This window comes from Saimiri boliviensis, chromosome 10 (genome assembly GCF_048565385.1).
Source record: "Saimiri boliviensis isolate mSaiBol1 chromosome 10, mSaiBol1.pri, whole genome shotgun sequence".
NCBI classification, from domain to species: domain Eukaryota; kingdom Metazoa; phylum Chordata; class Mammalia; order Primates; family Cebidae; genus Saimiri; species Saimiri boliviensis.
The window spans coordinates 70,275,727-70,286,810 of record NC_133458.1 but is presented as its reverse complement, the minus strand read 5'-3'; the positions used below and the strand labels follow the sequence as shown (position 1 = coordinate 70,286,810).

Here is an 11,084-nt window from a genome sequence, read left to right as displayed (position 1 = left end):
TTTTTTTTCTTTTGCCTTAGCAAGCAATATGGACAATTTTATGAAAATCTATCATCAGAATTCCAAGGCATTTTCCTTTCCTTTCCTTTTTTTTTTTTTTTTTTTCTGGGCTGGGAGAGAAGGATAAAAAGAATGTGGTTTGTGAGGCAAGTTAAACCTCAAGAATTTTTTCAAACTAAACACTCCCTAGCCATTGGATGTCTGGAAGTCTGGATATTGGGGGCAGGGAAGTTAGCAGAGCTGTGGCTGTAGGACTATTTGTCATTTCCTGGGAGGTGCCTGTGCTTAACCCTTAAGGGAAGCACATTTGAACACACTGGGCTTTGACCAAGAGGAGGGCCAACCCTCCACTTTTCAGATTGGTGTTTTCTTTCCCTACTGCTCTGTGGAAGAGACTGGCTTTCCTTGAGGGAGAAGCAAATAACAGCGCCATTTGGATGTCAACGATATCAGCGCTGTTTAATGCCTCTATGTTTTCACACTTTCTTGTGATAATCCAAAATACAGAAAAAGTGTCACATATTATTAATCATTTTTAGATAGGAATGCATTCATACTGTTATGTTGTGTGGATTTTCACAAGAAAATCTTTGTCAAAACTGAGTCTGGCTTTTGTTTTCAAACTGGTATGCCAGGAAAGTGTTACAAAATCCTGTCTCTCCTTAAAGTATAACAGCTGGTAAGAAAGCACAGCATCTCTCTCCCTCCCAGCCCTGGAGTTGTCCTAAGTAGCTCACTGCCAATACCATCCCCCATAGCCTCTCTCCACTTAGTAAAATCCTTTGCTAAGTTGATATCTAGTGGTAGGCAAAGGAAGCAGCTTGGGTTCGTTAGCTTTAGGAAGATTGAGGACAAGATAATCCTAGTTAAGAAGGAGCTTTTAAATGCAACAACTTGTATGCCATCTCCAAGATTTGTAGTTAGAGTGCTGTTCCTGAAAAGGAATAATTCAAGATGAAGAGTGGTCTTAGCCTTATTGAGAGCCTGAGCTAGAATGGGAAGCCCCAAACCAAAAATCACAATTAAGTCTGAAAGCTCTACCTCTTCGATTATGTGAACACCACTTGGCAGCTTTTTGCTGTATGCAGCTTACAGTAGATAACAACTTCCACTGTCCCTCTAATCAGTGTCTTACAGAACTGAGCTTGCTACAAATAAACAGGGACACAAGAATGAAGTGTCCACAAAACGGCACACCCTTGGGTCATCGTAATAACTACTTAGGTTGAAGAGAAATCCACAGGATTCATGAAGTCCTTAACTAAACACATTAAGAAACTATATATTACATTCTCCCCAAGTTAGGATAAGTGCTTTAAATAGCAGTCAGGAAGGAGAGGTTGGAAAGTTGATCTCAGAATGGCCTCTCTCTCTATCTCTCTCTCTCAAATAAAGCGTCAGTGTGTAACTCTCATCTTTTGAATAAAATTAAGTCCCCAAGGAAATAAAAGCAACTCATTTAAATCCAAGGATAAGCTGGGTGGATCCAATACACTTAAATGTTCATGTGAAAGCTAGTGAAGTGACTTAAAAGGTAGAAATTGGGAAGTGGGGGGAGAGAGAGAGAGAGAGAAAGAGAGAGAGAGAAAGAGAGAGACAGACAGAGAGAGAGAATCACAGAAGTTTTATAAGCGCATATATTCTGCTACAGAAAGGATGTCTGGTTTCTCTGATGAGGGCTGAGGGCAAACTCCCTCTGTGAGGGTGCCTCTCACCCTCATAGAGAGAGGTTGAGCCACGCTGGCTTCTCTCTGGAAGGGAGGGTGGTGGAGCCACCACCAGGCTAAGGTCCAGCTGGTCAGCTATGTGGCACTGCTGCTATTGTTGAACAAAATTCTTTCCTCATTACGTATCTTTTCTCAATTTAATAGAAAGTACAGTTTGGGATTTTTCTCTTCATGAACTTGAAGGCAATCCGAAATGAGAAGCTTATTTTCTCCCCATTTCACAAGGAACTAACTTACTGAATCCATAGACTGACACTTCTTTATATTTTATCATATATAAAATGAAGTCTAAGGGCACAGAGGAAAAAAAACTCAGAAACTTAATCAGTTCTATAGGATGAATATTCAAGGACAAACCATGATTTACCACAGAGAAGTCTGTTAAGGTTGATTGGCTGTTTTTAATGAACTCTGATTGGTTGGTGTTTTGCTTTAAATTAGTTGTGTGAATTTAATGATCAGCCTAATATTGCTCCCATCGTATATGTTAAGGGCGACTTCTAGAGTTGGGGCATTAATATTTTTGGCAAATTGTTTAAAAACTTGGCAAGCACAGAAATGAGAGAGGAGTGAAATACCCTTTGAACATCATTTCCTTCATCTGTAAATCAGGGGTAATATTTTCAAGGCCTATTTAATAGAATGATGAACAGAACCATTATTTGTGAATTAAGTAATTGCTCTTGAAAGTCAAACGGAAGGTGAGAGATAAGGATCCAGTTTCATTCTCCTACATGTGGCTAGCCAGTTAGCCAATCCCAGCATCATTTGTTGAAAAGGGTGTCCTTTCTTTACTTTATATTTTTGTTTGCTTTGTTAAAGATCAGTTGGCTGTAAGTATTTGGGTTTATTTCTGGGTTCTCTATTCTGTTCCATTGATCTATGTGCCAACTTTTATACTACTACCATGCTGTTTTGGTGACTATGGCCTTATAGTATAGTTTGAAATCAGGTAGAATGATGCCTTTCCTTACTGATATGTGGGAGCTAAGCTATGTGGATGCAAAAGCATAAGAATGATACAATTGACTTTGGGGACTTGGAGGGAAGGGTGGAAGGGGGTCCAGTCATAAAGAAAAATATTCTTAGGCAGCAAAGTAGGGTGAGTGTGACAAATCAGGTTATAAATCCTCTGCATCAAATTTGCCTACTTATATCTAGTTAAAATGCGTCTGTAGGCAGCTTTGGGGAGTGAGATATACAGGAAAAAAGGGAGATGCCATGAAAGTAACTTGAAAACTGGGGTATGTCTTAAGAAGGGGCAGAGAGACTAGGACCCAAGCCACTGTTTTTTGATATTTATCATAGTCAGACCTCTTTTATTTTCCTTCTTTCTTGGAACTAGCTCAGTGTGGTGTATTAGTTTGCTGGGGCTGCTGTAACAAAGTATCACAAAGTGGGTCCTGTAAACCTCATCTCCACCCTTTTTGGCATCAGGGGCAGGGGTGGGAGGGGGATGGTTTCAGGATAAAACTGTTCCACCTCAGATCATCAGCCACTAGTCAAATTCTCATAAGGAATGCACAACCCAGATCCTTTGCATGCACAGTTCCCAGTAGGGTTTGCGCTTGTATAAGAAGCTAATGCCTCGGTTACGATCTCACCCTTGGCTTACCTCCTGCTGTGTGACCCTGTTCCTAAATGGCCAAGGACCTTGGCCCAGGGTTGGGAATCACTGGGATAAGCAACAGAAATGTATTGTCTCACAGTTGTTGATCTAGTTGTTGGGAGGACTGGTACATAGAATTAATTAATTCTATATACCAGTTAATTAGTTAATTAATTCTATATACTAATTACCTCATTTTTAATGGATTGCCTCTTTAAAAACTGTATCTCCTGTAAAGTCACATTCTAAGGTACTAGAGGCTAGGATTCAACAAAGGAATTCTGGGGGGTCAGAATCCAATCCATAACATGGCATTGCCACCTTTTCCTGTATGCTTGGGTGGTCCTACAAGGAATAGTTTACTGGAAGTGGTGAGTGGAACAAGTGCTGTATAGAATTTTTTTTTTTAATGTTCATTCAGGGAACAGCTATGGGATTAACTTTAATTTTTTTTGTTTTTGTTTTTTGAGACGGAGTTTTGCTCTTGTTACCCAGGCTGGAGTGCAATGGCGCGATCTCAGCTCACTGCAACCTCCACCTCCTGGGTTCAGGCAATTCTCCTGCCTCAGCCTCCTGAGTAGCTGGGATTACAGGCACGCTGGGATTACAGGCACGTGCCACCATGCCCAGCTAATTTTTTTTTGTATTTTTAGTAGAGACGGGGTTTCACCATGTTGACCAGGATGGTCTCGATCTCTTGACCTTGTGATCCACCCACCTCGGCCTCCCAAAGTGCTGGGATTACAGGCTTGAGCCACCGAGCCCGGCCAACTTTAATTTTAAAAATGAAGAATGTCAACACCAAATCTTCCTTTAGAAAACTTCTAATCTGACCTCATCATTTTGACAAAAGAGCCCCCTGAGGGAAGGAGCTTGGTCACAATTACAACTCCTGATTGGATTTAATCAGGCTTTGATTTCAACTCCAGTGCTTATCCAGTAAACTGTATCCCTAAGAGGTAAAGGGACATACCTAAGGTCCTAGCAGAGCTTGGGGCCCTGACTCACTTCCTTTTCCAGAACTCTGTGCTCTTTCTGGTTAGTGTATCCTGAAGAGGTGCGAGATACACTTCTGAGCTTTATGTTCTTGTGCTTAAGTTTCCAAGGTCATTTTGCCATCTGAGACAACTATATTACTATGCACTATTGGAAGTTGTAGTGCTTTTTTCTCATCAAAATCTATTTTCACCATATTTTTACTGTGCGGTGTTTGCTTGACTTTGTATTTCTTAACTTGCTGGTTCGAACTCTTATAATAATGTTATAGCAGAAATAAAAAGAAGATTGGCCATTTCTAGTCATTTCTAGTCATTTCTAGTCAAAAGGTATCTATTTCCTGCAAGTTGTCAGGAAGAAGGAAACAGCTTCATATAGCTTTTAATCTTTTAGACACACAGCTTCAGAAAAAGAAAGAGTTGCTGATCAGTTTCTGTCCTTATAAAAAGTAGAATAAAGCCTCCTTAATTTAATCTTGTGAGTTTTTGATTATATGAAAACATTGAATAATAGAAATAAGATAATAAGGGAAAGGTTAATTGAGGAAAAGTTTTTCCAAGTATACCAGAATAAAACTGACAAAGAAGTAATTCTCTCTTGTTAACCACTCTATCGCTAGCATCTAGCATACTGCCTAGAAAATAATATGTGCTCAATAAGTTTGTGTTGAAAGAAAGAATGAATAGATGAATAAAAAGCAGGCTTCCAATATAAACAGATATTGGCAATACTTGGGCTGGTGCCTGATCTGTTATTCTAATTGCAAATCTTGCTTCGTTATTTATTAAATTTGAATCTCAACGAAGCAGTTCTCAGTCTTGTTTTAATTACCGTAGGTTCTTTAACGCAATAAGCCTGAATTTCATTAAAAGAATTACATTATCCAAACTTCATTAATTCGTAGTTTTCTTTTCTTTTATTTGGTATGGCATGGTGAGGTCTAATTTCGTTGAAATGACCCAGAGGGGAGTAAGCGATACCAAATAGGAGACAAGAAAACTGATTAAAGACAAGACTCCAGTGTTTACAAGAATCCCTGTCTTCCTTTATGAAAGCCAACCTCACCCGAGCAAGAAAGAAACAAAATATATTTTTCTAGAATAAAGATAGATGAGTGTCGTTGTACCTGAAAAATTGTTTGGAAGTATGGAAAATAATCACAGCTTTAAAGATAAAAATCATAAACATCTCCCCAGATACAGCAAACAGCATTACCTATGTGGAAGAAGCAACCTTTAAATCCAGCTGGTTGAGTAAATCCTATCAAAATAGTATAATATTTCTTCCTCAACTTTACTTGACTCCAGAAGTGAAATGAACACCTAAAATGTTGTCTTTTAAATATTATTCAAATTCTTTATTTTAAACTTCAGTGTCTTTTATGTTTATGATTGGCTTACGTGTGTGCACATAAGTCTCCTTGCTTAATTTTACTGCTTGCAGGATAAAAACAAAATCGACATTCTGAGGCAAATCCATTTGTCATCTCAAATGGCTAACTGAGATTGGCATTGGCCTTACCTAGCTGGGGCCTGGCATTCTCCTTTAGTGAAGAGCCAGTGCTGATTATAATCAAGAGAATACAGGCAAGAGATGGAGAATGGTTTCCTTTGGCTTATCTTATTGTCTATTTTATTTAGCTCTACCATCTGGTTTTCAGTAGATAACCACTGTTTTCCCTTATTCTTGGTACCAGGACTTATTTTCATGTCTACCAGTGTTACATTTTTCTCTGAAATGTTCACTATAGCATTGGCTTTTATAGGAATTTGATTCTTTTTCCCCCAGACATAAATGTGTTGTCCTCAGGCTCATTTGCCTACACTAAGCAAATAAAACTTCCATGCCTCAGTAAGCCTTTGCATCCATTATTATTAGTGGTGACATGCTATTGGGCCTAATGAAAAACCACTACATAATAATTAGATTTCATAGAGAAGATAACCAGCAAGCTTTCAAAAAAAGTGCCGAGTGTAATCAGAATGTTGCATTTTACTGCCACAAAGTATTAACAAGAGCTACTCTTCATTGATAATTCTCCCCCTTTCCCAAGCATTCAACTTGCATTTATAGTTAATCTCCACAACAACCTAAAGATGTTGGATTTTCTTTTTCATCACCTATATACAGATGAGAAAGTCTAGAATTCAGGCCAGACCACTGATAAGTGGCAGAGCTAGGCTCAGAATTAACTCTGCCTAACTCTGAAGCCCACGGTTTTGCAATAAAGAGCTGCCTTTCTATATGGTCTGTGGTTCAGACCATATTTTATGTAGTAAACTTAAAATTTCTAAGCACTTAGATCACTCTAAATTGCACCTTTAAAATGTCATTTTCCAGAATATTAATAAAAACCTCTATTCCATTGTGATTAATCCTAATTAAGTAAAAAATAGGGAAAGATCAAAACAAAAATATAGACAATAAAAGAAAAAATATTCTTCTCAACCAAATGCCTTCGTGGCACTTGTAAACTTAGAGCTCTTTCTGACTCCTGGCCAGAAATGAATAGGGCAATAGAAATGAAAGCAGAAACAGATGTGAGCAAGTCTCGGTGACCTGCCAAGGAAACGGTAATGTTCTATACAGACGAAGACACAAATACAGTGGATATAATCTCCTTAAAGCCATTGTTGTCTCTATTCACCAGGCACCAAACAAAGAGAAAAGTGCACATTGTTCATGGGTGACTTTTTAAAGCTTAGCTCTAAGGCTTGGCACGCAGAATTCCATTTCCGTTCTGAATGATTTTCAGTTTCTTTTGCTGAGCATTATGGGAGCAAAGTCTTAACTGATTGCAAATGTTTCTGTGGTAAACTTTTCCATAGAAGTCACCAGCTGGCTTTAACAGTGCTTATTCGTTCGCAGTAAAACTTGGAAAGAAGGACCGGGTAACAACAAAATCTTCCTGTAGGACATAATTATAAGAAGTTGTGAATAAATTTGTTTTCTGTGTTTGTTAAATGGCAGGGTGCTCAAAATGCACAGGTAAAAGAAAAAAAAGCACTTGGACTCTAATTCCTTCTCAGCCAGACGACTTCCAGTGGTTTAGGAGTGCAACCCAGAATAAGTGTGAGTGGTTTCCAGAAAAAACAGTGTAAGTGGCCAAACCAAGCAATCTACTTAAAGTTGGGCACAGCAGAGCTGGAGGCCATTATGAGTTTGAAGCAAGAGACATTATTTTCTTTCCTTCCCCCACGGGTGGACCAAAGTATTGAATTTTAATAGGGAATCCAAACCTGACTAGACAGCTGGGGAAGAATTGAATGCTTAGCAGTTAATCAGTGCTGTCATCTGTTGTGTATCTTCATTAAGATTGAAATTCTTTAAAATAGCCTTTCCCATCAGGATTAAAAGACAGAAAATCTATTATCACCATTTCTGGATCTTCCTTCTGATATTTCTCAGGAGTCAAAAACCTTCATTAAAACATATAGCCATCCTCAAAATGGACTTTCCTGAGAAGGACTTTATTATTTAAGGCATTTTTTTTTTTTTTAGTAGAAAGACAGCAGGACTTTCCTTCACAAAGTAAAATTATAAACCTAATAGGCAGTCAAGTAGCATATCCACCTAAAATACTTATTTAAAATAATAAACATAACAAATAGTCAAGTAGTATATCCACCTAAAATATTCGTTTTTTTTTTTCTCCTACTTTTCAGCAAAGGTGAATAATAAGGTTATTCCTAAGAAAAATCATTTTTCTTTGTTTTCCAGATAATGTCAGAGGTGGTCACTCCTATAACACAACCTCCAGGACTTCAGCACTTCATGGACATGGAGTCTGGGGTGTTTGTTTTTAAAATTAAACCTTGCTATTAGAGAGGAAACCTAAATGTCTGATGGCAATGTGTTGTAATGGCATTAAGGGAGCTCACTCACTTTAGTGTTCATTGCATCCTTCAAAGGGCAGGCTAGAGAGGGGCGCTCTCAAGCTGATTTGTACTTCGTTCTTCCTGCATAATGCCACTTCTTGTTTGTGGTCTGTGGAAATCCTCTCCTTTCTTGGCATTTCTCTCCAGAGGTCTGAGAGGTTTCTCTCTGGCAGGGACTCATGAACTGCGTCTCCCTCTCCATGTGTCTCTTACCCTTTTGGTATGATGAGTAATGCTTTATATATGAGGTCTAGGGAAAACTCAAGAACCATACATCTTTGAATCTTTTCATATAGTACCTAAGTTGAGTTCATTTTGAGAATTAAAGAGGAACTTAAAGGGTAGAGGAGGAGGGTTTTCCCATTGCTTGTAAAATGATGACACCGAATAGGTACTATCTGATCTGCTCAGCTGTGTTTAGACCCTGTTGTGACCTCTAAATTCCTGTGAGAATCAAACTCATAGAGAATATTCTTGCAGGTACTGCGATTGTCAGCCTCAACTCAACCCATAGCTGTGGACACCTTAGATCTGTGGTTTGCATTGTTTGTGTGGTTTTGGCACATTTATTGAATTCTAGATTGGGGAGAAGCACACTTCAAAAGATCAAATGGTGAATAGCAGGTTTAAGGAAAGGGAAAAATTTGGAAAACTTCCCAAAGTTACCACACTTTCCAACAAGTCACCATTCATCTTTAGAGCCTGTTTGAATCAAGTTTCTGAATGCTCTGTCAATACTTTTATATTAATGAAGTGAGATTCTCACATGTGCCAGTAAATGCTCAGCTTTCCTTTCATGCTGAATTGAGTTTGAACTCTCATCTCTTACCCTCAAAAAAGCATATTCTATATCATACAGCATGATCAAGTCAGCTCAGCATCCTATCTGACGTATATGATGATAATGTTGTGTCTCCTCAGTGCAGCAAACGTACGTTTTGCACATTGAGCTGATACTCTACAATGATGAAGAGTTGACAGTACACCAGTGTGCTGCAACTAGTTGAGAAACTGCCCCAGAAAGGCCTCACTTTCTGACCATTTCTAGCCTCAGCTTCAAGGTCTATTTCAGAGGTAGGCATTTGAGTGGTAAAAGTCTGTAACTTTACACATTTTTTTCTTGTTGATTCTTATGAAGAACTATAAAGGGTTGGAGATTTTATCCTGCTTGCAAACTAACAAGTAAGGCTGCCACATGAAACTTTCGACAGTTTCATGAATACTAGTAGAAGACACAAGACTCCTGGGTTAAAGACAAAGGATTTTTAAATTATTTATGGTAATCGTAATGGTCAGAGTAAACATTTTCTGACACTTCTCTGAGTCCCATAGAGTGATGTAAAAATGGGCCAAATGACATCTGCGTATGCAGTGGGTTGCATTCCAGGAGAGGAAAACTGTATTTATGGAACCCAAATATTTAACACTGGACAGTAAGTTTTCCTTTATTTACTTGCAGAGAGGCATCATCTCTCTTTTAGTGGATGAGAAGCATGCCTGCTCTTTGTTTCAGAGGGAAATACCGTCTGTTTCTTCTAAGGCTTTTCATCTTATTAACATCCTTGAAAATATAGTCTAGAATAAAAAAGCAATTGGTGTTTCTCCTGAAAAATGTGCAGAAATGTGATACCTACAAAGAATTGTCTCCTAATAATTTTGTACCTGTCAGAGAACTAGTAATCATTTTTAGGGTAAAGGACAGTTGAATATTTTTCAGCCGTAATCTTAATTCTATCCTAAGTCATGTTATGTTTCTGTAGGATTGTTTATACTGGTTTGGGAAATTAAGGAGGAAAAGAAAGGGATGAGAAGAGTTGTTCTTATATGCTGAATATATTCAAGGACTCAGAACTTCATGGTTCTTGGTAATGATAAGTAGTGGAAACAAATGATTCTAAATGGTGAATCCTCTTGTCTTTTGATTGCTCCTGAGCCCTTGCCTCAATAAAGTACCAGTGTGTAGTGTTAAAGTAAAATTTCAGCTGAATTCAATTTAAAGAGTTTAATTTAGCAAGGAATGATTCATCAATCAGGCAGCTTCCTGAGCAGAGTAGGCTCAGAGACTCCATTGCAGCCATTGGTGGAGGAAGATTTATGGACAGAAAAAGGAAAGTGAGATGCAGAAAATGGAAGTGAGGTAAGAAACAGTGAATTGGTTACAGCTTGGTGTTTGTCTTATTTGTACACGGTTTGAACGGTTGGCTACATTTGATTGGCCCAAACTTGGAGATAGGCACAAGGGCAGTCTATGGTCTGTTTACACCTCCACTTGTTATAGATAAGGAGGTACAGAGAAACCTTTAGGCCAAACTTAAGATGTGTAAAGAGGCAGCTTCAGGCTAACCTTGATTTAACAGTATTATGTTTTGGCTGTCGTCTTTGCAATGTTCAAACATTACACAACCACTGTAAGATTATTAAAATGTTTATACCATCCTCCCCTGCAAACTGGGACAGTAACCTTACTACTACAGGTAGATTCAGATTTTTAAAATTGGTTCCATAATTGTCATTGGAAAAACATCCACTTACAGACTGGAAAGAAATTATTCTTTAGGTAGTTCAGAGGTTGTAATCTCTTTACTAATTAAAAATGATATAATAAGTTCTAAACTTCAGCAGACTAAAAATACAAAGGAAGAGAACTTTTTGCAAATGGAACCATTAAAGGGGGTTATTTGAGGAGTAAAGAAAGAATAGTAATTAAAATAATGTCTCCATTTCAGAGGGGCTCCAGATCAGTCTCCTCTCTGAATGAAACATTTTCTCAGTGAGATGTTGGTCTAGTGAGCAGTGAATTTTAAATGATGGTTTTGTATGTTCCAGGAAATGTAAACATCAATACAAGAATTATGTCCTTCTCCTTTTTCATTA

At 38.2% G+C, this 11,084-nt stretch overlaps 1 long non-coding RNA gene across 1 annotated transcript in view; it reads left to right on the top strand.

Annotated features, from left to right (window-relative positions):
- The first annotated feature begins 9,644 nt into the window (after positions 1-9,644).
- Positions 9,645-11,084, top strand: part of LOC141579962 (uncharacterized) — a 248,228-nt gene continuing 246,788 nt past the window's right edge. The window contains exon 1 of the long non-coding RNA XR_012511953.1: positions 9,645-10,347. This is a non-coding gene — a long non-coding RNA (uncharacterized LOC141579962). The remainder of the gene's footprint in view (positions 10,348-11,084) is intronic.